Source organism: Ambystoma mexicanum, chromosome 13, assembly GCF_040938575.1.
Source record: "Ambystoma mexicanum isolate Mex_15411 chromosome 13, UKY_AmexF1_1, whole genome shotgun sequence".
Taxonomy (NCBI): Eukaryota; Metazoa; Chordata; class Amphibia; order Caudata; family Ambystomatidae; genus Ambystoma; species Ambystoma mexicanum.
The window spans coordinates 93,255,691-93,279,589 of NC_090938.1; positions in this window are offsets into that span (position 1 = coordinate 93,255,691).

Genomic DNA, 23,899 nt, shown 5'->3' on the forward strand with positions numbered 1-23,899 from the left:
TTTACTCTCCGGCTGTAAACATACATGCATTCGTTTACGGTGCTGATAATATTTATTCGATGTTCATGGATTATCACGACTCAGGACTGGGGGACCACGTGTGTCTGGTGAAAGTGAGCATAGTATGTTTATTGATACTCTGTTCCACACCGCATGTGTGTATCTGCCCAGTTCCCAGTAATTATCCATCAGTGAGAGCTTTGAAGGCAGCAGATCTGATCTGGAGCCTGGGCATCTCCTGCAACCTTGCACCAGCCATCCAATTATGCTTTAAATGACAGCCTTGCCAGGCTCTGGAGCTGGGAGGGTGTGAATGCATTTGCACACCCTGTTCGCTGCCTAGGACTGTATTTCCAATGATCAAAGAACAAGTGGAAACTTAAAGGAAACCTTGCATTGCTTCCCTGTAACCACCGAACGATTCCAAATTACATTTAAGATGATGTGTGTCAGCTAGAACATATATTGATCTGGCTTTAATATGGCGCCAGATTTCTAATTTGAAGGCAGCAGGGGCCTGAATTTTAATGAGGCTTCTCCTCCACCATCGGCATGGTTTAGAAGCAGCGAGCGACAGTGGGCCGGTCATGAAACTAAGGTGCATGATGGGTAAATGAGGAAGTGCACCCGTTTATGATCCTGCTCATCGAACAGTAGAGGGCAACCTGTCTCGGGAGGATAGCTCAGGGGCAACGTGCTCGGCTAGGAAACAAAACGACGTGGTGCAACACAGATTCGATCCCTGGGTCCGTGCTTAGCGTTATAAATAACCTATCATAACCATTGTTGAATAACCAGGGCTCCCAATTCATGATCCCAATTCATCCTGGCCTATATTCATTCATATTTCTGATGGTCCATTGCCGTTGGAAGGTTCTGGATTACACACACTACAAGCCCCATGATGCACCTATTGGTAGTTGGGAAAAATGGATATGATATAACTGTTTGAGAATTACAATCCCTAAAAGTCATATATGGCTTTTTGCGTTTACTTTGCCAAGCCAAGATAGGTACGAGCAGATTAATTTCAGGTGTGGTGTTCCAGGGGCAGCTAATGTTCCTGTTTCAGCCCAGGCGGTTGTTGTACTTAAGCAGCAGCTGGGCGCTTAATTCTTGCCTGAGGTTTGTGTCTAAACTCTCTTGCATTTAACAGTGTACAGCCCTGTGCTCTCTGCCCCAGCACTGTGCCCTCTGCCTGCAACCTAGTGCTGTTCTGCCTGCACGTCCCCGGCTCACCTGTCTAATGGACTTTGCTCTTGGCCTGCAGTGCCCCCTGCTCCTCTGCTGGCAGTGGCGCAGTTCCCTACCTGCAGCCCCTTGCTCTCTGCGACCTGTTCTCTTGCTCTGTGCCTGTAGTTAATCGCTCTCATAGTCCTTTATGTCTGCACGGAGTGTCAATGATTCCAGTCCAGGGATTCTTTGTTACCAGGCTGTAGTTCATTCCATGTTATCCATTCCATAGTTTCCTGGATTCCTGTCTTTAGTTTCCCGTCTGCATCTTCATTGCACTGTACATTTCTTCTCAGTCTTCAGTACTGTTGATTAAGCTCTTACTCCATGTACTGTGGCATGTTCCTGGTTTTTTGTGTGTCCTTGCTCTGTCCCTGGATATTTCTGTGAAGGTTTGTGTTACTATTCATGTCCTCACTTGTGCTTGTGTAATTCCTTAGTCCAGAGTCTAACTGGCCTGTTTCCCAGTAGTCAACCTGTGCTTCCCTTGACACATCTGTATATTGTCCCAGCTTGCCATATTGATTAATGGTGTGCTGCTTCCTGTTTCAGGAGGCAGTTACTGTTCCCTTCCTGCTGGACGTGTAAAGGCTTCAGTCTTGTGAGTGTTATTTCCTTGTTTGTGCCTTAGGGTCTAGAAACAGAGGTTCACTCATCTCCATGAGTAGTCAGAAGGACTGTAACAACAAACTGCTCGGCAGGCTCGACTTTATGCTAATATTGTCGAAAACCCCAGACTATTCTGTGTACATCCTAAGTAGGAACCAGATTAGTTTGTCTTAGTTGGACGTCCAGCCCTATTCTGTGCTAGTCTATACTCATAGCCTACCCTATAGTATCTGTGGGATGTGTTTGCTCTATGTCACTTGTCATTCCCTCTTCACCGTTAGGAGCTCTCTGCCCCCTTAACGCCCTAGAGAACTCCAATATAAGGTGGTAGGCAGAAGTGCATTAAGAGGCACTACTTTTTCTACAATGTGTTCAGATTTGAGAAATTAATGCATGCTTAGGGTTCACTACAACTTCTAAATGTAATCTTTGGCTTTCAATGAAAACATCATCTATTCCAAAAGAAAAGGTTTTTCAATATTGTTTTATGCTGATATCAAATGAGGCCAGCTCATGTCTTTGATTAATCAACTCAAGAGAGAGAGGTTGCCATAAGGACCTTTAAAATCCCAGACCACTAGAAGGCATTGTTTAGGGTAGATGGCACTGCTTAACCATGATCTCCTAACCATTGAAAGTGACAGCATGGGCGTATCTGTTGTTTTGTTGTTTATTTTGGACATTCAGTTTATTACAAACGTTTGTCTAATTTTCACTAAATTGTACCCTTCAATAATTAACAGAAAAACACAAGAAAAGCCTTCATCGTATTTCATTCTAAAACATTGTCATTATATCCAAATTAAAAACAAATAAAAAAAACAAATCCAGTAATAAAAAGATATACAGTTTGCTAGAAAACTCCCATCGGCCTTACACCGGCGAAAACACTTCCCTTCAAAATTTCACCAATACAAAAATCATCAAAAAATGTTGACCCAACATAAAGATAAGCCACCAATCCTCTGCATTATTTCTTTCCCTCCTTTCCATAATTTCTCCCAAATATCTGATCCTAGGCGCCGTGATATGCTTCCGAGATTCCGTCTCACCCTCTATGCCACAGAATCTACAGCCTTCCTCATCAGTTGATAGTTTGTAATAGGCTATGACTTGTTTTGTTGGGTAGAGGTTCAGTCTGATCCTTAAGAAGCCGCACCTTCATTTTGGAGAGGGGAATCTGGAAAGGTATTTTGGCAATGAATTAAGACTCTTTGTTTCTGACTTCAAGGCGTCCTATAAGACATATTTGCCTTTTGCGTCCAAAATCTTTATGCAATAATTTTCCCAGAGCTTTCGTTTTACTACGTGTAGATTGGTCACGAACGAGTCTAGGTCTACATCTAGCTGGTGTATGATTGCTAAACATTTTGAATTCCAATGAGCCACTGAGCTTTTATTCCCTTTTGAAAACTCCACTTTTACAATATGATAGGGGGATGCCACCATTGAAGTACGGCATTTCCCAAAAAGCCATAGTATTTTCCAAATGATTCTAGCGGCCAACGAATTTAGGCCAAGTTTGTACCTAATTATCACCATTACGTGCCCAAGTAAGTAATATGGGAGGACATTTTCTGCTACATACCATCTGAAGCCTTTGCTACTGATGGCTCTGCATTCACTCAGGGTCAAAATTTTGGATTTGGTGGTATTAATCTCCAATTGGTTTTCTACCATCTATTCATGCATCACTGACACCCTACGTTGTAATCCAATCACAGTCTGATAAATCAGGACCAAATTGTATACATATAACATCCTACCCCCATCCTGATTGGTGATCTTTTGAGGGAATAACCTTGATTGTTTTAAAGCTTCTGGCAAGTTGCTGAAAAAGAGTTTAAACAAGGTTGGGGCCAGTGGGCAGTCCTGTTTTAAGCCATTGTATGTTTGCATTTATCTAGTCAGTGTGCCCTGAGCATTCAGTATAACACAGACCTTGCTGGAGGTGTATAGTGCCCTGATAGATGAAATCAAATGTGTCGGACAGCCCCAAGCTCTCAGCTTTAACCATAGCATTTCTCTATTTATGTAGTCAAATGCCTTTCTCAAGTCTATGAAGGCTAAGTACGGTTTTGTGTGCTCTTTCGTCACTTTCCACTTTAGAAAATTCAATATAAATAAATTGAGGTCCTTCCCCACTCCTTTTACAAACCCTGTTTGTCGAGGGTCCTTTCTCTCTGTTAACTCTATGCAGTTATTCAAATGAGTGAGGATCAGAGAAGCATACAGCTTGCCCAGAGTGTCCAAGATAGCGATAGGGTGGTAGTTTGAGGTATCTGGAATTTTACCCTGTTTATTTATCCAACCAAATAGATCCGTCACAAAGGGCAAGCATTTTTCAAGATTTTTCTTTATGGTGTTGTAGGTGATCCCATCAGGGCCTGGTGCGCCTGCAGATTTTGTCTGTTTAATTAGTCACACCAGGACCTCCGGTCAAATGGGATCTCCCAAGACCCCTCACTCTCCCCAATAGTTTGGTCCGAGTTGAGATTATCTTAACCAAAGAGATCTACATAAAAAGCTGCCCAATCTTTACAAGCTACCCCGTCAATCAATACCGCTGTCTGGGGAGATATTTGCATGTTAATTAGGGACCAAATCTGTCGAGAATCTCTGTTCTTAATTGGATTTAGCATGTTCTCCGGATCAACTTTAAACAGTTTAGCTCCATATACCATGAGTCCGTTTTTATATATCTGTTTTCTTTTGTTAACCATCAAACACATCTGTTCACCACCTATTTTGTTGATCACCCTAAGATCTCGTTTGAGTTGTTTTTCTCTAAATTGATATAAAAAACATGCTTATGGAATAAGTTTTACCTGTACTTTTTAATTGAGTTTGCGCAAAACTCCAACAATAGAGGGGCATAATTGATGTCCATAGTGACCTCGCTCATATTTTCTCTGAACTCCTCGGAGAGGATTATTGCCTTTGCGTTTATCCGTAGGCGGATTCTACCCTGTGTAACCTCTGGAGGAAAATCCCAACTATCTAGCTGCTGTTTGGATCCCCACCTGCATTTAGCTGTTATTAATGCATCATCACTATGGGGTCTCTTCAGCGCTTTCAATCATTTTACCTGGTTTACTAGCATGTTTGATGCATATATATAATCCAGGATTCTTGAGTGTGTTCCATTTGTCCAGGTTGGGGCTGGTGGTGTATCACCCACTATTTGAGCATGTGAAGATCTCTAACATGCATGGCAGTTACCCATTTTCAAGTTTTTTTACATTCTTTGGCTAAAGATCTCTTCCTGATGCCCTTACTCACCGTCATCATAGCATCATATGAAATATTCAACTCCCCAACATAGCATGATTGCAATGCCACCATACCTGACAGAGGCCCGGTCTACGGTATCTGTGACTGAATCAATGAAACTGTCTACATTGATACATTATCCAATGCCACCACACAAATTGCGCCAGTTGTAAAGATTTGTTCAATAGATTTGTCCGTTAGTGTGACACGTGTTTCGGCCTTTGGCCTTCTTCAAATACGGACATGTACTGTGTGTCTTGATCAATAATGAATAAAACAGATCATGGTGTACATACACATGTCGCATACAAATCAGTTCAATTTTGTAAAACATTTTCATAAAAATTGGATTTATCAGAAATAGAGGCCGCCGCGATTTAGGGGATTGGGCAAAGGTGTGGACGTTTTAGGTACGAGAAGAAAATAAAAAGATGAAAAAAAAAACACATGAAAGTCATGAAACGAGAATTGGTGAGAAAATAACAAAAACAACTCCTGATTACTGTCTGTACATCTCCATCCGAACTGAGCATTCTACTTGTGTATAAATACAACACTGTGATTCCATCATTCTATTAGCTAATTTGCGACTGTGTACCTTTGTTATTGTACGATTCTGGAATTACAGTTCCAGAATCGAGCAAAAAGCAGCATCCAGAGAAATCCTAGCTGATTCAGAAAATTTAAAGAGAAATCCAGGAACTGTCTACAAAGCCAGAAGGTCACAGGACTTAATCCTTAAAAACCAAAATATTTTTGAGGAAATCAAAAATTGCAACGCATGTGGAATGAACAAATCCACTACAACAGTCCTATAATATTATGACCAATTCGATTTTGTGAGGACTATTACAAAAACACAACTGCACAGATTTACTTACCCTCCTGTCGAACCATTGATGAAAAGTAGGGAAACACGTGTTGAGGGCAGTTACGCATGTTTAAATAAGTTGAGCAACAGATGCTACTAAACTGTGAAGATAACAGAGATTGCTAAATAAATAGTATGTTTGGAGCGCCTGTCAACAGTGTTTGTATCCTTCATTGAGTACATTTATGAGCTATGTGCAGCCCTTAGAACAACAAATGACGAATGTAGGCAGCACCAACATATCAAAGAAGCACTAATATAATTTCTAAATTCCATTTACTCGCCGCAGTTTGCCACACAAAGGCTGCTATTTCCTTGCTACCTTTGTTATTGTATCCTTGCTCCTGTCTTTGCAGCATGCTATCTAATTAACAGTCTGTTGTAGCCTTGATAGTCTGGTGCTCTATGTGTTCACTTTCACTATATCATGCTATTGTGTTTTAGGCATCATTCCAAACCATTTAACTTACTGGATATCATTCAAAGAGTTTCTAATTGCTGTTTAGTTTTATACATATAAGTTGAAAACGCGACTTACCCAATTATTGAGCAAGATAGAACATCTTCAGATATGCATGGAGTATTCTTGCGCTATGATATATAGTTGGGTCAAATCCCCCTGCTTGACCCAACTACTGAGACTAGTGGCTATGTTGACTTTCCTGCTTGTCATTCCTGATTCTTTGGCAACCAGTAACTGAATTCATTCATGAGTTGGCAGCTAATAGCAATGTCTAATGTCATTACTTGCAACTTTGCCTCCCTTCGCTCTCATGTGTTGTCATACCTAAGCTTACCTGAGCTTACAATCGATTTCTTGGTGATTACAGGCTGTTCCTATCCTTACCCCTCACCCCCAAACCCCCAACCCGGTATTGTTTCTGCACTTACTTGTTTTTTCGCACGCCAAACACCCCCATTCCTTCTCTCCCAATTCTTTGTTAAGCTCTTGCATTATGTAACGACCACCAGGAACGTGCATTTAATTATTGTCCTGTTAACAGGTTGTGTCCCCATATATGATGTGGTTCCATGTCATTTCATCGCCTGTAATTTCATCCCCTGTCATTTTAGCGTGCACATTCCATTGAAAATGCTCATTGGTTTTTTTGGTGTTGTGGGGGGAGGTGTCCCCCAAACCCCCTCCCACACTTATTTTTGTCTATTGCCTACCCGCCCAAACCCTTATCTGCCCTTTCCCACCACCCCTAAAAAATTCGATGGGCACATTCGATATAATGTGCACGTTAAAATGTCAGGGGATGAACACGCAGTCGATGAAAGGACGTCGTACCATATGCTGTGCACCTCTAACCAGATTGCACTTGCTCATTCTGAATGTACCAATGACTATTAAGAATGTCTCAATCCTTGTATTCCCTCCCTGCATTGGAGCTCTTTGAAACGCTTGTTGCTTGGTGTATAGGTGCTTTACAAATGACCAATAAAAATGTTTTAATAAAATTGACAGCCAGAAAAGTCTAACGCTTGTCTGCACTGTGATATGTGATTTCTTCTTGGTATCCATTTGATAATACGGACTGCATCATGTTGGACGAATTGAGTTTCTACAAGCCCCTCCCGTCAGCACCTACAAGAAAAGCATTGCTGTAATCTTTGTTAGTTTTATTATAAAGCTCGGGGCTTATGTGTCGAAGTAGAAGTTTTCTTAGAAGGTCTTTACTATTGGTGTGCACATTCTGAGGAGTGGGGGTGCAGGTTTGGATGTTAGCGTTATCAACGTTTTTCCTCAGTGCAACAATTTGAAGGTTGTTAATGGGAAGAGGCTGGATATTAGAAGTCGTCTTGTTTTGAGTCATGGTCATGGCTTGATCGGGCTAAATGTTAAGTGACAGGGGGGTGGAAAAGCTCTCAGGCAGAGCTGGTGGATTGAATGGTCCGTCTGCCTTTGTCTCTAGGTAGTGGGCTATTATGGCCATGCAGTTTAGTTTCTGGCTGGCTAGTAGAAAATGTTGATCGGTAGGCTAACCGGTAGTGCTCTAAAGACCCTGATTCAATCTGGGCTTTGTCGGGTGTCAGAATAGCTCTGCAACAGTTGTTGGAGGGGCTGCTTAAAAGTAGGTGCATGTAGGAAGGTTAAGAGATACACAGTCTGGGGAATAAGGCAAGATCGGCAACAATTTCCCAAACCGTACTTTCCTACGAGTCGATAGTCTCCTAGTGTTGGTTCACTGAGTTCCAGCAAGGACCAGCAAAGACTGGCTTGCCTTTCTCCTTTTCACCCATTATTGGCAGCACCAGATGGGAAGTGCTCTTGGCTCACTTTATATCTTCCAAATGCAACATTAATGTCTATCACAATGGCACTATCATGGCATAGGGCTCTCAGCCCAACCACCCTCCTTCTTAGCAGGCGTCTTCCATATCTCTTCAACTTCCCCCCTCTCCTGCCACCCCTCCATCCCTCATCCACCCTCCTCCTTCCCCTCTCCCCCTCAATGTTTTCACCCCACCCCTGTGCCCCCTCGCAAATCTTTTAAAGGGGGGCACCAGATTCTCTTAGCTACCCTCAATTCTTCCTCTACTATCAAACCCTCCTCTGTCACCTGTCACCTCTTGGAAGATCTTTACCTCGATGTCCTTGCTCTCACTGAGACGTGGTTCAAGGCCAGCTCCATCACTGCTTTTGACACTCTTCTCCCCGAGGGCTACAAGATCTTGTCCAATCCCAGGCCCTAACAGTCTGGATGTGGAGTGGCTCTGATCTTCCCTGAGTGGTATCCTTCCTCCATCATCCCCACTATAACCTATGTATCCTTTGAAAGCCTAGTCTGCAGGATTTCTGTCTCGCCTACCTTCTCTCTTACTCTCGCTACCATTTACAGGCCCCTGGACCATCCTCCCTTTTCCTCTAAGAATGGGCCAACCTTTCATCCTCTCATCTTGCCTCTTCCCCCAAACATAACTTCCTTGGGTATTTTAACATCCATCTTGCCTCTCCTGATGTGTCCACTGATCTCTTTCGCGACCTTTGCGACACTCTTTACCTCACTATCCTTCCCTCTGGCCCAACCCACTCTGCCGAACACACCTTGTATGCTCTCATCTCAACAGACATCCCCCTCTCCAACCCTCTTATTACCCTTCTCACCTGGTCTGATCACTCCCTCCTTTCTTCCCACCTTGGCCTCCCCTATCCCCTGATGATGCCTCTGCCCACACTGCCATTCTCCTTCTCCGTCATTCTACCGATCTTCTCCGTCATTCGACCGATGAAGCGTGTGTCAATCACTGCATTTGCCTCCTCGCTCATCCCTCCTCCACCCCTTTCCCTGGACTCTCCTTCTGACTCTATTCTAGCTATCCTTCCCCTTTCTATCTATAACACCCTGGACATATTTGCACCTTTCATGAGGATCTTCATGAAGCCGGCCTCCAAATGCAACTCTTGGTATGACTCTGACTAGACAGCTCTGAAATGCAAGTGCAAAGCAGCTGAGCAAATGTTGCGGGCATCTAGCTCAAGCTCTGACAAACTGGCCAGCTGCCAACTTCAGTACCACCTTCCATGGAGCATTCTACCTTTTCTCACCTCCCGCCAGAAACTCAATGTCTCCAGAGCCCTGGTTCTCTCTAGCCAAGACTACGGCAACAGCCTCTTCCTCAATCTGCCTCTTTCCTCCCTTCTTCCCCTTCAACTAATCCAAAATAGGACTGCAAGACTTATCCTTGACCTCAAGCCCAGAGACTTCCTCTCTCTAGCCCTAACATCTCTCCACTGGCTCCCTTTGACCACAAGGATCAAATGCAAGACCCTATGCATCATCCACAAGGTCGTCTGGTGCCTGAGCCTCTCTACATCCAGCTTTCCCACCCTAAAAACCTGCTGGCCAGAGAATTTAGGTCCCCTGGCTCCAACTCTCTGCAGGTCAAACAGTTCTCCAATCAGAGAGTGTGAGGTAGATTCCTTTCCTTGGCTAGCTCTTCCCTTTGGAACAGCCCTCGCCCCCTAACTTCAGCAGGATCTTCTTAAGTTCCAAAAACTTCTCAGGATTGTCCTTTTCTCCTTATCCTTCCATCTCCCCCCATGCAAATTCTCCCTCTGGGACTGGGGCCTAGTCCCTTCAAAGTCATACAGGAGCCAGACCAATCGCCGACCAGTCCCCTCAGCATCCTTTGCCAGCACTCGCCCTCAGGCTCCCTTTCCCGACTAGCCCAACTGGTCCTCCCAGTCCACCGCACTCATCCTCCCTATTACCCCCCTTCCCCTAACAATTGCAACTTTGGCCCTCCCAGCACTTCCCCGAACCCTTCCCTGGGGGCACCCCACTCCTGCACTTCTCCCTCTTCTCCCTCTCCCCTTGCACTTACCACCTTGCCTTTCACTTGCACAGTAGGATTGGCACAAGGCCAATAAAGTCGTTTTTCGTGTTCTGCTTTCGGGATTCCCATGCACCCCCCTCCCCCCCCCCCCTTCATCCTGTCTTGTGGCGCCTGGAAACACCTGTCTATAGGTGCCATATAAATGTTCAATAAATAAATAAATAAAAGGCTAAATAGAAATGTAGATTATTTTACTCTGGTCCCTGCAGCCAGGTCTCATTATGACTGATGATATTTAGTTCATTGCATGCAATCTGCTTGATCTCAAGGAAACATATTCCACAAATGACAGCCCTGAGAATGTTGGTCAGTACGATTGAGATTGTTTTAACGTCTATAGTCACATTGTCATCAGCAAGTTTCCCAACACCACCCACAAACAATAACATTAAACGCATTAACCATATGTATGCTGTTATTCGAATAAAAGTCCAAAAAACATTTTTTCGGAAGGAGCAGTGCTGTTGATCTGCATCAGAACCTGGGCAGGTCAATCAAAGACCAGGTGCTATCGGTGAGCCATTCAGTAAAGGGCCAAGTGGCATGCTTGGAGTTCTCTGCATTCACTGGGATGCCTGTATCGGAATGCACAAGCATCAGACTACAGCAGCTTTGCTACCCGCCCACAAATCATATTAGGTACATAGTTTGCTTCTGATCAGAACTATGAAAAGTGTGACAGTTTTCAAATTCCCTTTTCAATTTTTAGCATAAAAGAGTTGGGTGGATCCTGTTTTCGATGTGATCAATATGTTCCTTTCCGCGTTGGTTCCTAAGTCAGCCGCCCCCTATTATGAAATGAATGTAGTGTTTAAGCATTCTGCACATTAATGTACACGGTGCACTATCGTCTCCAATAAATCACAGTGATTGGTCTAATGCCTTGCATTGTGGATGAACTATTAACATCGCTTAATGCATTTCAGCAAACTTGTCACCTGGGTTTCTCCAGAGCTCTCCGCATGCTCCTGCATTATGGTCTTTTAGGAAAGGTCCTGCACACACTAATAGCATCTGTTTCATTTTTAATAAGCTCATTGCTACATGTAAAGCCTGCTTATTATTGTTGATGAAAGGGCATTTTAAGAAACTGTTTCGCAAGAGATGTTGCAAAAAGGCGGTCAATTTCATGGACATCCCTTAATAGGATTCTGTGCATGAACTGCTGAGATGTTGCTGAGAGGAACCCCACTTTCAGGGAAGAATCCGTCCAAATAGCATTCTACGCGTGAACTGCTTGTTGTAAGGGAAAAAGGACAGAGCCCCTTTAAGAGGGAAGCTCAAGACTATGGGAGGGAGTGGGAAGCGGGAGGAACGGGAGGGGCAAGGGAAGAGGCAAGGCAGTTACGATGTAGAGAGAATAAATGAAGGTTGAAGGGAAAATGGCTCCGTGTTTCTATGAGGTGCATGGATGATGACAAGTGTTTAGTGCCACCCGACAACTGGCGACGAGGGGAAACGAGCCCCAGCAATGCCATGGCAGAGGTGAGCCCAGCAGCATGAAGGAGCCCAGCAGAATGGAGGGTGCGGCGGACCCGACCCGGCAGAAGAACGTGTAACTGGCAGCAGCAGAGGAGAAGAAGGGCCCGTGTGCCCAACAGCAACGGAGGGCCCGTGTGCCCTCAGTGAATAGGAGTCAGCGTGCCCGGCAGTGGGAGGTGGGCCCGTGAGCCCTGCAGCGGGCCTGCATGCCCTGGCGTGGTGGGCCTGTGTGCCCTGCAGTGGGCCCGTGTGCCCAGGAACAGCGGTGGGCCAGCGTGCCCTGCAATCACAGGTGGGCCTGTGTGCCTTGCAGCGGGCCTGCATGCCCAGCATCAACAGGCCTGCGAGCCCCATCAAGCGGTGGGCCCGTCTGCCCGGAAGAGGACCTGCGCAGCAGCCCGACAGCAGCGAGGAGAACTGCGTGCTGGCAGGAGCCCATGCGCCCGACAGTGCGAGCGACCTCGCAGACCCTGTGAGGAGGGAGGGCCCGGGTGCCCAGCGTGCTACGGGGGCCCGTGTGCCCAGCAGACTAGGTGGGCCCGTGTGCCCTGCAGGTAGAAAGAGCCTACGCGCCCAACACATTTTGAAGGCCCGCGTGCCCTGCAGTTAGTGAGGGCCTGTGTGCCCTGCCCGTGTGCCCGATACTGACTGGCCTGAAGCCCGTGCGCCCCCCACAGAGAGCGACCAACGACTGCAGTGCCACCCCGATCGGTGCGGAGAGGACCACTACTGTGGCACTCTACTGCTCAGCAGTCCCGACAGCTACATCTCGCTCGCCCGCGAGAAGCAGAAGAGGCCAGATGCCACGGACGCTTCCGCAACCAAGCAAGGAACTGTAAATGAGTGAGGGAGCAATAATAACACGCGCCTCCCACGCTGTACCCGCGGCGCCATCAAACACGGGGACAACAGCATAAAACCCTGCGTCTCCCGCTGGTGACACTAAAGAAAAAAAAGGGAAAAGCAAGGAGAATAAAGGCCAAGACCCACAGCGCCTACAAACTCAGGACCCAGTAGTTGAAACCCCGTGTCTCCCACGAGTGACATTTAAACTGAAACAATAAAGATACAACGGACAGCCCAGCAGCATTAACCCCGTGCCTCCCACCCAGTGTCACGAGAAAATAAAAAAGGTAAATATAACAATAAAGATAAGAGTGACATTGGAAATAAATGCCAGGACCCAGCAGCCACACATGAACACGATGACAGCCGAAGAAACCACGCGGCTGGCCCTCACCCTACCAAACCAGCAAGCAGAAGCTACCTACAAACAAAAGGACATATTGTAGCACATGAATGAAGTGACCACAGTGCCTCACGAAACAGCTAAGACCAGTGCCCACGTGACACCCACATAACTACATCACACCGAGCTCACGTCACAAGACCCCATGTCTCCCATCTAGTGACAGTTCGGTAATACAAAAGGACAGTAAGCCATCCAAGGAGGCTATACGCACCTATGCACAGTACATCGCACGCCACAGTGCATGAGCCCACGTCAGTCACCCAATGCAGGAACAGTGATTGTCCAGTGACAAACACCACCCACACAAAACAAAGGACCAAAACACAGTGAAGACCGCACGCAAGTGCACAGCGACTACATACCCAACCTAAAACACCGACCACCATGACCGACCAAGTGCAAACAGATGCCGACGCAAGTGTGCAAGCCCTAGCAGACTTAGGCCCCACATCCCATGCCGCCATCATGAGAAGGCCCAACCCTTTCGCCTTGATCCCACACCACGACCAAGGAACAAGATGGGAGGAATGGGTCGAAGAATTTGAGGACTTTCTAGGTGCAATTGGGAACAAAGACCCGCCAAACAAACTCAGCATATTCAGGAACTTGGTAGGAAAAGAGGTAAAGGACATCATCAAGACAATCCCAGCTACAGACAAAACAACGTACCAACGTCTCCTCGATGCAGTCAACGACAAACTCATAGTAGGATCCAACAAAGACTACAAACGCCTTGCATTCAACCAACACAGGCAGCGCCCACACTAATCAATCAGAGAGTTTGTCGTACGTCTCCAGCAGAAGATAGTAGACTGCGACTTCGCCAACTTTAATGATGAAGAAGCTATAAGACTAAGGAACATAGAAGGGTGCACCTTGTCAAAGTTCAGAAAACACCTTCTCATAAAGCCCCTACCCCTAGCGAAAATACTCAATATGGCAAAAACATATGAGAGAGTTGACGCACAGGCCACCTTCAGAGAATGTGCAGAACAGGACCACCCACAAGCTCGGCATGCCAACCCACACCCCACGCAAGACACCCGAGTACACCCGAAGCACGGTTAGACATCAGGAAAGACATCAAGGACATGAACACCAGCCCACCCAGAGGTCTCAGGCATGCACACCCCCTCTACCCTGAGCTAGCCCACCACAAAGGGGACGGACCGACACTTGGCGCACAAACGCCACCCGTTCTGCGAGAGGACTATGAGCTTTGCAGCTGCCCAGCACCCTTGGAAATATCGTACGGGGGGGGAATGGAAGTCACGGAAAACGTCAGTACAAGGCAACAGTACCAGACAAGGGCGGAAGAATACCCCCTAGACAAACCCCAAGACCATGCCGTCCCATGGAGGACGGCACAGACAGAGCAGCCTAAAGGACGGTCACAATGTGACCCAACCCAAGGAGAACGCAGAGTGCCGGACACCACCCGCATGACACTGAGTCCCGCCAGAGGACACAGCCGTCTCAGTAACTGGACAGCACTACAGCACGCACTCATCAGCGTCCACTATAGGTCATTCAAAGCAACCCACAAGAAGGACCACGTGCCTGAGCAAGATGCAGGAGAGACAAGCAAAGCCAAAGGACAGATGAACAGCGCAGATCCCATCCTAGCGACAGGGGACAAAGAACAAGTGACAAATACGACAAGGAACTACGGCAAGATGACGCCAAATGACTCCCTCCTCCACGAGTTATACTTTGAAGAGCATGAACCAACGGAACGGGAGGTGATCGAGATGGAGGAAAAAGAGAGAGAGGAGACTCATGAACCGCCGCAATGAGAGAGTGCAGAGGAGACCCACGAACAACCAAGCAGGCCCCATCGAACCACAAAGAGACCCCAACGGCTCATCGATCAAATGTAACCTGCAAAGTCTCATGTTAAGCAAGGGGGAGGTGTTGTAAGGGAAAAAGGACAGAGCCCCTTTAAGAGGGGAGCTCAAGACTATGGGAGGGAGCGGGAAGCGGGACGAAAGGGAGGGGCAAGGGAAGAGGGAAGACAGTTACGATGTAGAGAGAATAAATGAAGGTTGAAGGGAAAATGGCTCCATGTTTCTATGAGGTGCATGGATGATGACGAGTGTTTAGTGCCACCCAACACTGCTGAGATGTTGCAAAGAGGAAACCCACTTTTAAGGAAACATTTTTACCAATAGAATTCTGCACATTAACTTTTGAGATATTGCAGAGAGGAACCCCACTTTCAGGGAAGAATCCGTCCAAATAGAATTCTATGCGTGAACTGCTGAGATGTTGCAAAGAGGAAACCCACTTTTAAGGAAACATTCTTACCAATAGGATTCTGCACATTAACTTTTGAGATATTGCAGAGAGGAACCTCACTTTCTAGGAAGAATTCTTAACAATAGGATTCTGTGCATGAACTGCTGAGATGTTTCAGAGAGGAACCCCACTTTCAGGGAACAATCCTGATCAATAGGATTCTGTGGATGAACTGCTGAGTTGTTGCAGAGAGGAACCCCACTTTCAGGGAACAATCCTGATCAATAGGATTCTGTGGATGAACTGCTGAGTTGTTGCAGAGAGGAACCCCACTTTCAGGGAACAATCCTGATCAATAGGATTCTGTGGATGAACTGCTGAGTTGTTGCAGAGAGGAACCCCACTTTCAGGGAACACTCCTGATCAATAGGATTCTGTGGATGAACTGCTGAGATGATGCAGAGAGGAACCCCACTTTCAGGGAACAATCCTGATCAATAGGATTCTGTGGATGAACTGCTGAGTTATTGCAGAGAGGAACCCCACTGAAGGGGAAGAATTCTTACCAATAGGATTCTGTGCATTAACCACTATGATGATTCAGAGAGGAACCCGACTTTAATGGAAGAATTGTTACCAATAAGATTCTCTGCATGATGTTTCAGAGAGGAACTTCACTTTCACGGAAGATCACTTCAGATTAGAATTCTGTGCATGGTCTGGTCAGCTGGAATATGAGCCTTCCCTGTACCTTCGGACTGTCTTTAAAAGTAGGCCACAATTGACCTAGCATTAATGAAGATCTGTGTTTGTACAGGGCCAGTCTCTGAGAATTTGCCTGAGAAAGCTATTGTTCAAATGTTGCAGGTCGTGAGGACCATCGGCTCACAAGCCTTCCTGCTCTCGCCAACCTCTGGCATTAAACACAGTCAGCAGGCCTCAATAACAATACCTTGCCCTTGCCCATGTATAAAATGCCCTGATGCCCTGAAGTTGTCCCATTTCCTCAAGGGTCACACTTTATGACCTGCATTGGCCCTGAATATCCCACCATGCTGCAAATACCGTAAAGATATTTCATAATTATTTACCCTCCTTTATATTTTCATTTGTACTGAGAAGTCATTCACTGAATACCTTCTTAATTTTTAAATAAATATTCCTTTCTGGGAAGTATATATTTAACTGTTTAGCAAATTGTAGTTGTTCGTTCTGGCACCCCTAGTACCTCAGTTGAGATTCAGTTTTGAGCTCGGACTGCGCTACCATGAGTGGAAACAAGTACTTGAAGGAGAATATTTGAGTTTCTTCTTTCAGTGAGCACCCTGATAGGGGGTCAAGGGGGTATAGCAAAAACCCAGACAAGCCTCCACCCACCACCCCCCTCCCTCTACACGTTCGGGTCGGTTTCCCAAACAGCACCAAGCAGACCACAAACTCCTATGGTGTGTTGAGTGCAATGTACAAGGAACCAATTGCGTGGAACATTCTACAAGGACCTTACAGAAGCCTGTGGCGATCATTAAATAGATAAATATTTCTTATCTATGAAATGGTATTCATGCAGGAGTCTTCACACCCCTACACCCTCCATGCCATAACTGGAAAAATGAAATCATGTGTCATAAAACATCCACCAGTCTGCGGGACACACAATATGTCGGCTCACCTCAGTGCATGAGTATGGCAAATAAATGTCAGCAGCCAAAATTGTTAAAAGCAATTGGGTTTAGTGTTGTTGACATTGGCCCTCATTACGACCCTGGCGGAAAGTGACTGACCGGACCGCCACAGCGTAAATAGCGTTTCCGCCATTGCACGAAGGAGCAAAGTGCGGCCCATTCCGACCCATCGGGCACGAGCACCACGGCATGGCGGAAGTGCAAAGTCTGCGATGGCGGAAATGACCCCAAAACGGCCCACACCGCCGCCGTACGGCGCCCTAGGTGCAATACCGCCGCCCATCTTAGCGGACACCGCAGTGAGCGCCAACCAGAAAGTACGGTGACCGTAAATATACGGAAACGGAAGTAAAAACATGGGCCCGGAACGGGAAACATCCCGCCGTACACCTATAAAACCACAAAATCCACACAACCACTAAAAACACTACCCCGAGACACACCCCAACCCGTCATCCACCCTAGCGAAACCAAGAAAAATGGGAAAAGTAGCGAAGAAAGCGTGCAACCGCAAGCGGCAGGTCCACTTCTCCCGTGAGGAACTCACCGTGCTAACAGAGACCCTCCAGGAGAATGCTGCCGTCGTCTTCTCGACGCAAATGACCAGGACGGCACTTGCGAACAAGAAGGCCATATGGGCCCTGGTGGCACAGCGTGTAAGTGCGGTGGGGACCGCACCCCGCAACCCACAGCAATGCAGAAAGCGATGGGACGACCTGCGGATACGCGTCCGTAGCATACTTTCTGCCAACCGCAACATTGCCACAGCCACCGGGGGAGGATCGGAATCACCCATCAAGTTGACCCCCTGGGAAGAAATCTGTGCCTCCACCATTGGAATGGAGAGCATAGAGGGAGTCGGAGGGATGGAGAAAGGAGTGCAGACATCCGAAGAATCAGGTAGGTGGCCCAAATAAAACAATGCTAAATCCACAATTTCCAATCATATGAAGTACCATGTGTCCCCATAGTGCAACAGAAACACATGTCCAGGAGAACGTCCACACACATTGGCCTGATAGCGCACTTTAAAACTCACAATAAATACATAAATAATTAAAAACCCCTAAAACACCCATTACACGTGCAGCAGGCACACCCTAACTGCAGGCTGCCAAACAACTGCACCCTCACTCCACACACAAATGAATGCACCTCCAAGGCCCCGACCGAAATCACCCTCAGGTACCACCCCAATGCATGTGATACAATGCCATTCCAATTCCCACAGACCCATTAATAACCCTCGCCCTCCTTTACTCCACCACAGGGTCCGATCCAAACGACGAGCATCAGGACACCCCTACCAGCACACCTGCAAAGAGGGCCAAGACCAACGGCCAAAGACCCTCCACCTCAGCTGCACGGATCAAGACACGGCAGCAGCACAAATCAGGTGGCAGCACAGAGGAGGGAACATCAACAGGCACCCCAGCAGCCAGCATGCCCACAACACCACCACCACAGGTCCCCCCAATGGATGCCACAGAAGGCACTGCCTCTGGTGGCAGCAGCACCATAGGTGACACCCCATTGATGGCAGCATGCTCCGACACAGAAAACGGGGATGTCGAAGTCAGATCCATTAATGACCTGTCCCAATCCCCCTGTCTGTCCCATCCCGTACACCATGAGGATACCACGCAGGGGCACCCACAAGACGACGACTGGCCATCCCCCACAAGCCCTGTGGCAAGGCAACATGAGGTCACCAGCCCCTCTGTGACACCACCGCAAATGGCCATGGCCCAGCAGAGGCAACAGTCCCTCGACCAGTTAATCGTGCAACAGCAGCAACTGGCCACGCTCCTCAAGGACCATGCCGATGAATGTGGGGGCACTAAGGCAGACATAGAAACATCAACTGAGACACTTAGGGCAGAAATGGAGAGAAGTACAGAGACACTAAGGGCACAAATGGAGAGTAGCACCGAGAGCCTGAGAGTACAAATGGAGAGTAGCACCGAGAGCCTGAGAGTCCAAATGGAGAGTAGCACCGAGAGCCTGAGAGTCCAAATGGAGAGAAGCACCGAGAGCCTGAGGGGGGAACTGCATGCGACGTCCAAAGACGTATGTGCCGAACTTGCCGCAGTGCGCCGTGTGCTCACTGAGCTCTCACAAACCCTTAGGGACATGCATGGACGTGAGCAGGCAGAGACATCATCCGTTGCAAGTTCCGTCCAGGGCAGCCCCCAACGTAGATCTGGGAGGAACCTGCGCTCCACAGGCAGGGGTGCCCCTGATACCCGCAGAGGGGGCTTGCAATAGCGACTGCCCACTGACGATGAGCATCTTTGGACACTGGTGTTCGGGGGGGAGGTAGGAGGGTGGAGGGGGTGTTTTGGGCTCACTTGGGTGGCGGGTCGATAGGGTGTTCAACATGATATCACATATGCCATAAACAATGCACGATCAACCAATGAGATGTGTGGACAATGATCTTTGTGTACTAGGCCATCATAGGCGTACAGTCCATATTGTGCATGTACCAGACACACACAGTGCCACGAGTACCGTGTCCATGTATCAGCCACCAGGCGTGAGTGCTAGAAGCATGCATCAATGAGATGCTGACGAATGTCACGGCCCTCCGGTGCCTCGCAGACTCCTTGAGGTGCTGCCACATCCCCACCCTCATCATGACCATCTTCAGGTGCTTGCAGTTCTGCGTCAGGGGGCATGGGCACATTTCTACGTACGCACATGTTGTGGAGCATGACACATGCCATCACCATCTTTGCAACCTTCTCATGGCGATACAGGAGTGCCCCGCCAGACCTGCTGAGGCAGCGGAAACGAGTCTTCAGTAGGCCGAATGCCTGTTCAATGACTACACGGGTACGTGAGTGGGCATGGTTGTAGTCCTCCTCATGCTGGTCCCGTGGGTTCCGGACTGGTGTGAGGAGCCATCTCTTCAGTGGATATCCAGCATCACCTGTATGTGGACGATAAACGTATGATGTGGATGCCATTGCTACGTACGCACCCCCCCCCTTCCTGCCAGGTCATTGCCAAATCACATACCCCACATCATCATGCATGAAATGAGACTCACCGAGTAGCCAGGATCTGTTCCCTGCGTGTCGCTCCATGTAGCGTGGTATTGTAGAGTTCCTCAAGACCATAGAATCATGGGTTGATCCAGGGAATCGGGCACAACAATGTGTAATGATCCTGTTGGAGTCACACACCATTTGTACATTCAGGGAATGGAATTGTTTTCGGTTGCGGTACTGGGCCTCCATGGCATGTGGGACGACCAATTCCACATGGGTGCAGTCGATGGCACCAATGCAACCCGGTATGCCGGCAAGTGCATGGAATCCCACTTTTGTGTTGGTAATTTCCTGCTCCGAGCGTGGTAGAGAGATGTAGTCGTCTGCGTGCTTCAGGAGGGCATCGAGCACTTGCAATAGTGTCCGTGAGAACAGTGGCTGAGAAATGCCATGCAACTGTCCGACTGTGTGCTGGTAGGTGCCTGTGGCCAGGAAGTGGAGTACAGACACCACCTTCAGTAGGGGTGGGATGGCGGTTGGGCTATCTATCATGCTGACAAGGTCAGCCTGTGTCATGTCCACAATGGCGGCTATGGTGTCCCGGTCCAAACGGTAGAGGGTGTGGATCTGCTCATCAGTGAGGTTGAACGGATGTGCTCGGAGGCGTGGGATTGCGGGCTTCCTGCGTGGTGGTAGTGGCTGTGCTGGCGGCCCTTGCTGGCCCTGCCTTGCCCTCCTCCTCCTCCTGCGTCTCCTCCGTGCGGCCGGTTGTAGTTGGTGTTCGTCTTCTTCTTGGAGTTGGAGTACTTGCAGTGCTATCAGGTCCCCCAGGGCCAACATCGCGAGTCCTGCCGGTAGCATTTCGGAGTGGGTGTGGTTGTGGGAGGAGACTGGGTGTGCAATTTATGTGTTTTCAGGCTGTATGGCCTCCACCTGTGGTGATTCATTCCACCTGTGCAAGCTGCTCTCCCCTTTGGCCGAGCACGTCCCGCACACAACGCTGCAATTCGAGTAATGGCATCTTGCTATTGCAATCATGTATTTGTACCCGATGGCCGTGTAACATTGGTTGATATGTACATTCGGCTATGGTCCCATTGTTTCACATACAATCTTTGCAGTCGCGAACAGACTTGTGAAGGGTCAGTGGAACGTAGTACTCGAGTAACGGTGGGCCCTCATGCATCACTGTACCGAGTTGCACCGACGGGCGGGGCGTCCCATTTGTGGGTGAAGGCAGTTGCCATTTTCACACACAGCCGCACTAGATGGATTAATTTGTGATTTCAAACGGCCACAGATGCCTTTTCGACGTGATGTTGCAAATGAGGAATTCGAAGGGCGGCGCTTTCGGTTTTCAGCTAGCGGCGAGGAGATGCCCACAGGTCTGACTGCAAATATAACGTTCTATTGTTCAATGTCCTTGAGACAGGGGCCATGGCGAGGATGCAATGATTGATATGAATAGTTTGGGATGCGCAATAGCGACGTGGGCGATGAGGCCGGACGTTCCCAAATACATGTTGCTTCACAACACTGGAATTCCGGGCTGGGGCACTGTGGATTTTGCAGGCTGCATAACGCACAGACTCAATGGATATTTCTAATGTTATGTGAGTAAATATTCAGGCGTTTTTATACCGGGATGAGGGAATGATGAATGGATGCATGGGCAGATGATTTGATACAGAGTTTGCCATGTACAGGGCTTCTTGGAATCTGTCCGCCTCCCCTGCGCTATGTGATGCAGGGCTGCCATAGTGGGACCATCGTCTATCTGGCCTTGTTGAGCCCTCCCTGTCTCGACGCGCCTTCAGACACTTGTGTCCATGCACGTTAACATTCCCATCTGATGGATTCTGTTTTCACAGACGCATGCACAGGTACACTCGTTTGTGATGGTGTTTACACCTCGATATAGATAGTTATGAGTCGCAAGTGGTTTTGGGGTGGTGATGATCCTTTGGAGTGGGCTAGCATGCATATGGCTGTGGATTTAGTGTGATCATTGAAGTGAGTTGTTCGAATGTAGTTCTGATGGCCATTCTGTTCTTTTTCTTTTCTTTTGGTTGACAGGTATCTCCTCCCCTTTTGCCACTGCCATCTGTATGCCACTCCTGCAGATGGCTTTTACTCCCGACACCTGCTGCTTCGTGTTAATCAGTGGAGCAGCATTACGATCTTATGGGACGATCGCCAATGGGCCACATGCCCTTACGCAGTACTAGTGGCTCGGAGCAACATTTCGGCCTTTCAGCTGGACTAGTGCCTCCCCATTGGGACGGCCCTGCGGTTCTGTGCGCTTCCATGTTGCCTTTTCGTACGTGAATGTGGCTCTGTGTACCATGATGGAACAGGGCGTCACACAAGTAGTAGCTGGTCATTTCTTGCGGATGCAGCCCACAATGGTGAAATGTGTTTTGGAGTTCATGGCCTAATGGCTGTATGGGCTTGGTGAATTTGTTGTGCATTAAATTTCTATTCTGATATGGGCCGTGTAGCGTTCTTCTTTGCAAGTGATGTGGCATATTCCTATTTGGGGAGCGATGTATTGTGAGGGGATCTGCATTGGGTTCCAGCTTCGGAGTTTAGTTGCGTGGTACTGTGCTGGGCGCGTTTGCCTACGAAGCCCAGTGAGGTCAGGGATGGGGGCTGCCAATATGACTGTTTGAATGTTGTCATGCTCAGGGGCGGGGGATTGGGTTTTGTGTAACAGATGCCGGTCAGCCAGGTGGACTGGTGGAATGATGTGATTTTCAGAATATTGCTGGTCACAGGTGCCTGTGTTTGCGTGCGTTTCTTGGTGGGGGACTGTGGTCATGTCCATTGGGATGGCTTCTGTATTCGTGCCATCTGTGCCCTGCAGCTCCCATTGGCCCCTCTTGTGATTCTTTTGTTCGTTGGCATGCATGGGTGACTTGTACATTTCACTGGTTGCATTGTGACTTCATTGCACCTACGGGGAGTTGTACTTTGTGGGCAGGGAGCGGTGTACAGGCACTCAGTGGGGCCGTTTACGGTTGATTCGCGATGCCGTACTTCTCGCCATGGCGGAATGGTACTTTCCGCCGTGCTTGATGGCGTTAGGTACATGTCCGCTAGGGTCGGAATTCGCGTACCGTTGCGCCATGGTGGTATTTACGGTTTGGCATGGCGCGCGCGCGCGTACTTGGTGCAGTTAGCGTTGGCGTTCACTACGGTGTCGCTAATGGCATCGTACTTTGCGGTGACGGGTCATAGTCGCACCGAGCGCTATTCGATGGCGGTATTGCATTTCCGCCATCGTTTTTCGATTTCCGCCAGGGTCGTAATGAGGGCCATTGTGTTAATAACCATGTCAGTCCCTCTGCTATGAAGGGAATCATGATACAAAAAACTTGCACTGACCTTGAAGACGAAGGTTACGGTGCTGGACGAGGCAGGCAGGGCTCCAATGAGTCGTCTGCAAAAAAGCAGGCAGAGAGGAACACGGTTCCCAGCTTTGTTTAACCCTTTCACTGCCAACATTGCAGTGCTTTCTTATGGAAATTGGGATAAATGAACACATCGAAAGCACAGGGAAAGGGCATTTGGGAAAACATCTGACTTGAACATTGCATGTTGAATGTGATTTTCTAGCATCGTTTAAAGAGCACTACATATAATAGCTCTGCAAGTTATAGTGGATTCGGAAGGGTTGTTTTAAAGAAAACATGCCCTGGTGGCAGGTCTATTTTTGATTGGATGTATATGTTTGCCATGCATATGTCCAGCCAAACAAGGAAGATTCAGGGGTTCTACCCCCCTCCCCCCACACAACGTGTTTAAAGTAATGGATGATTAAAATAGTGTATGTTACATAAGTATCACTTGTGTGCTTGTTTTTATGTTGGGGTGTGTATGGAGTTGTCTGATTTCGGTATCAATGCGTGGGTGAATG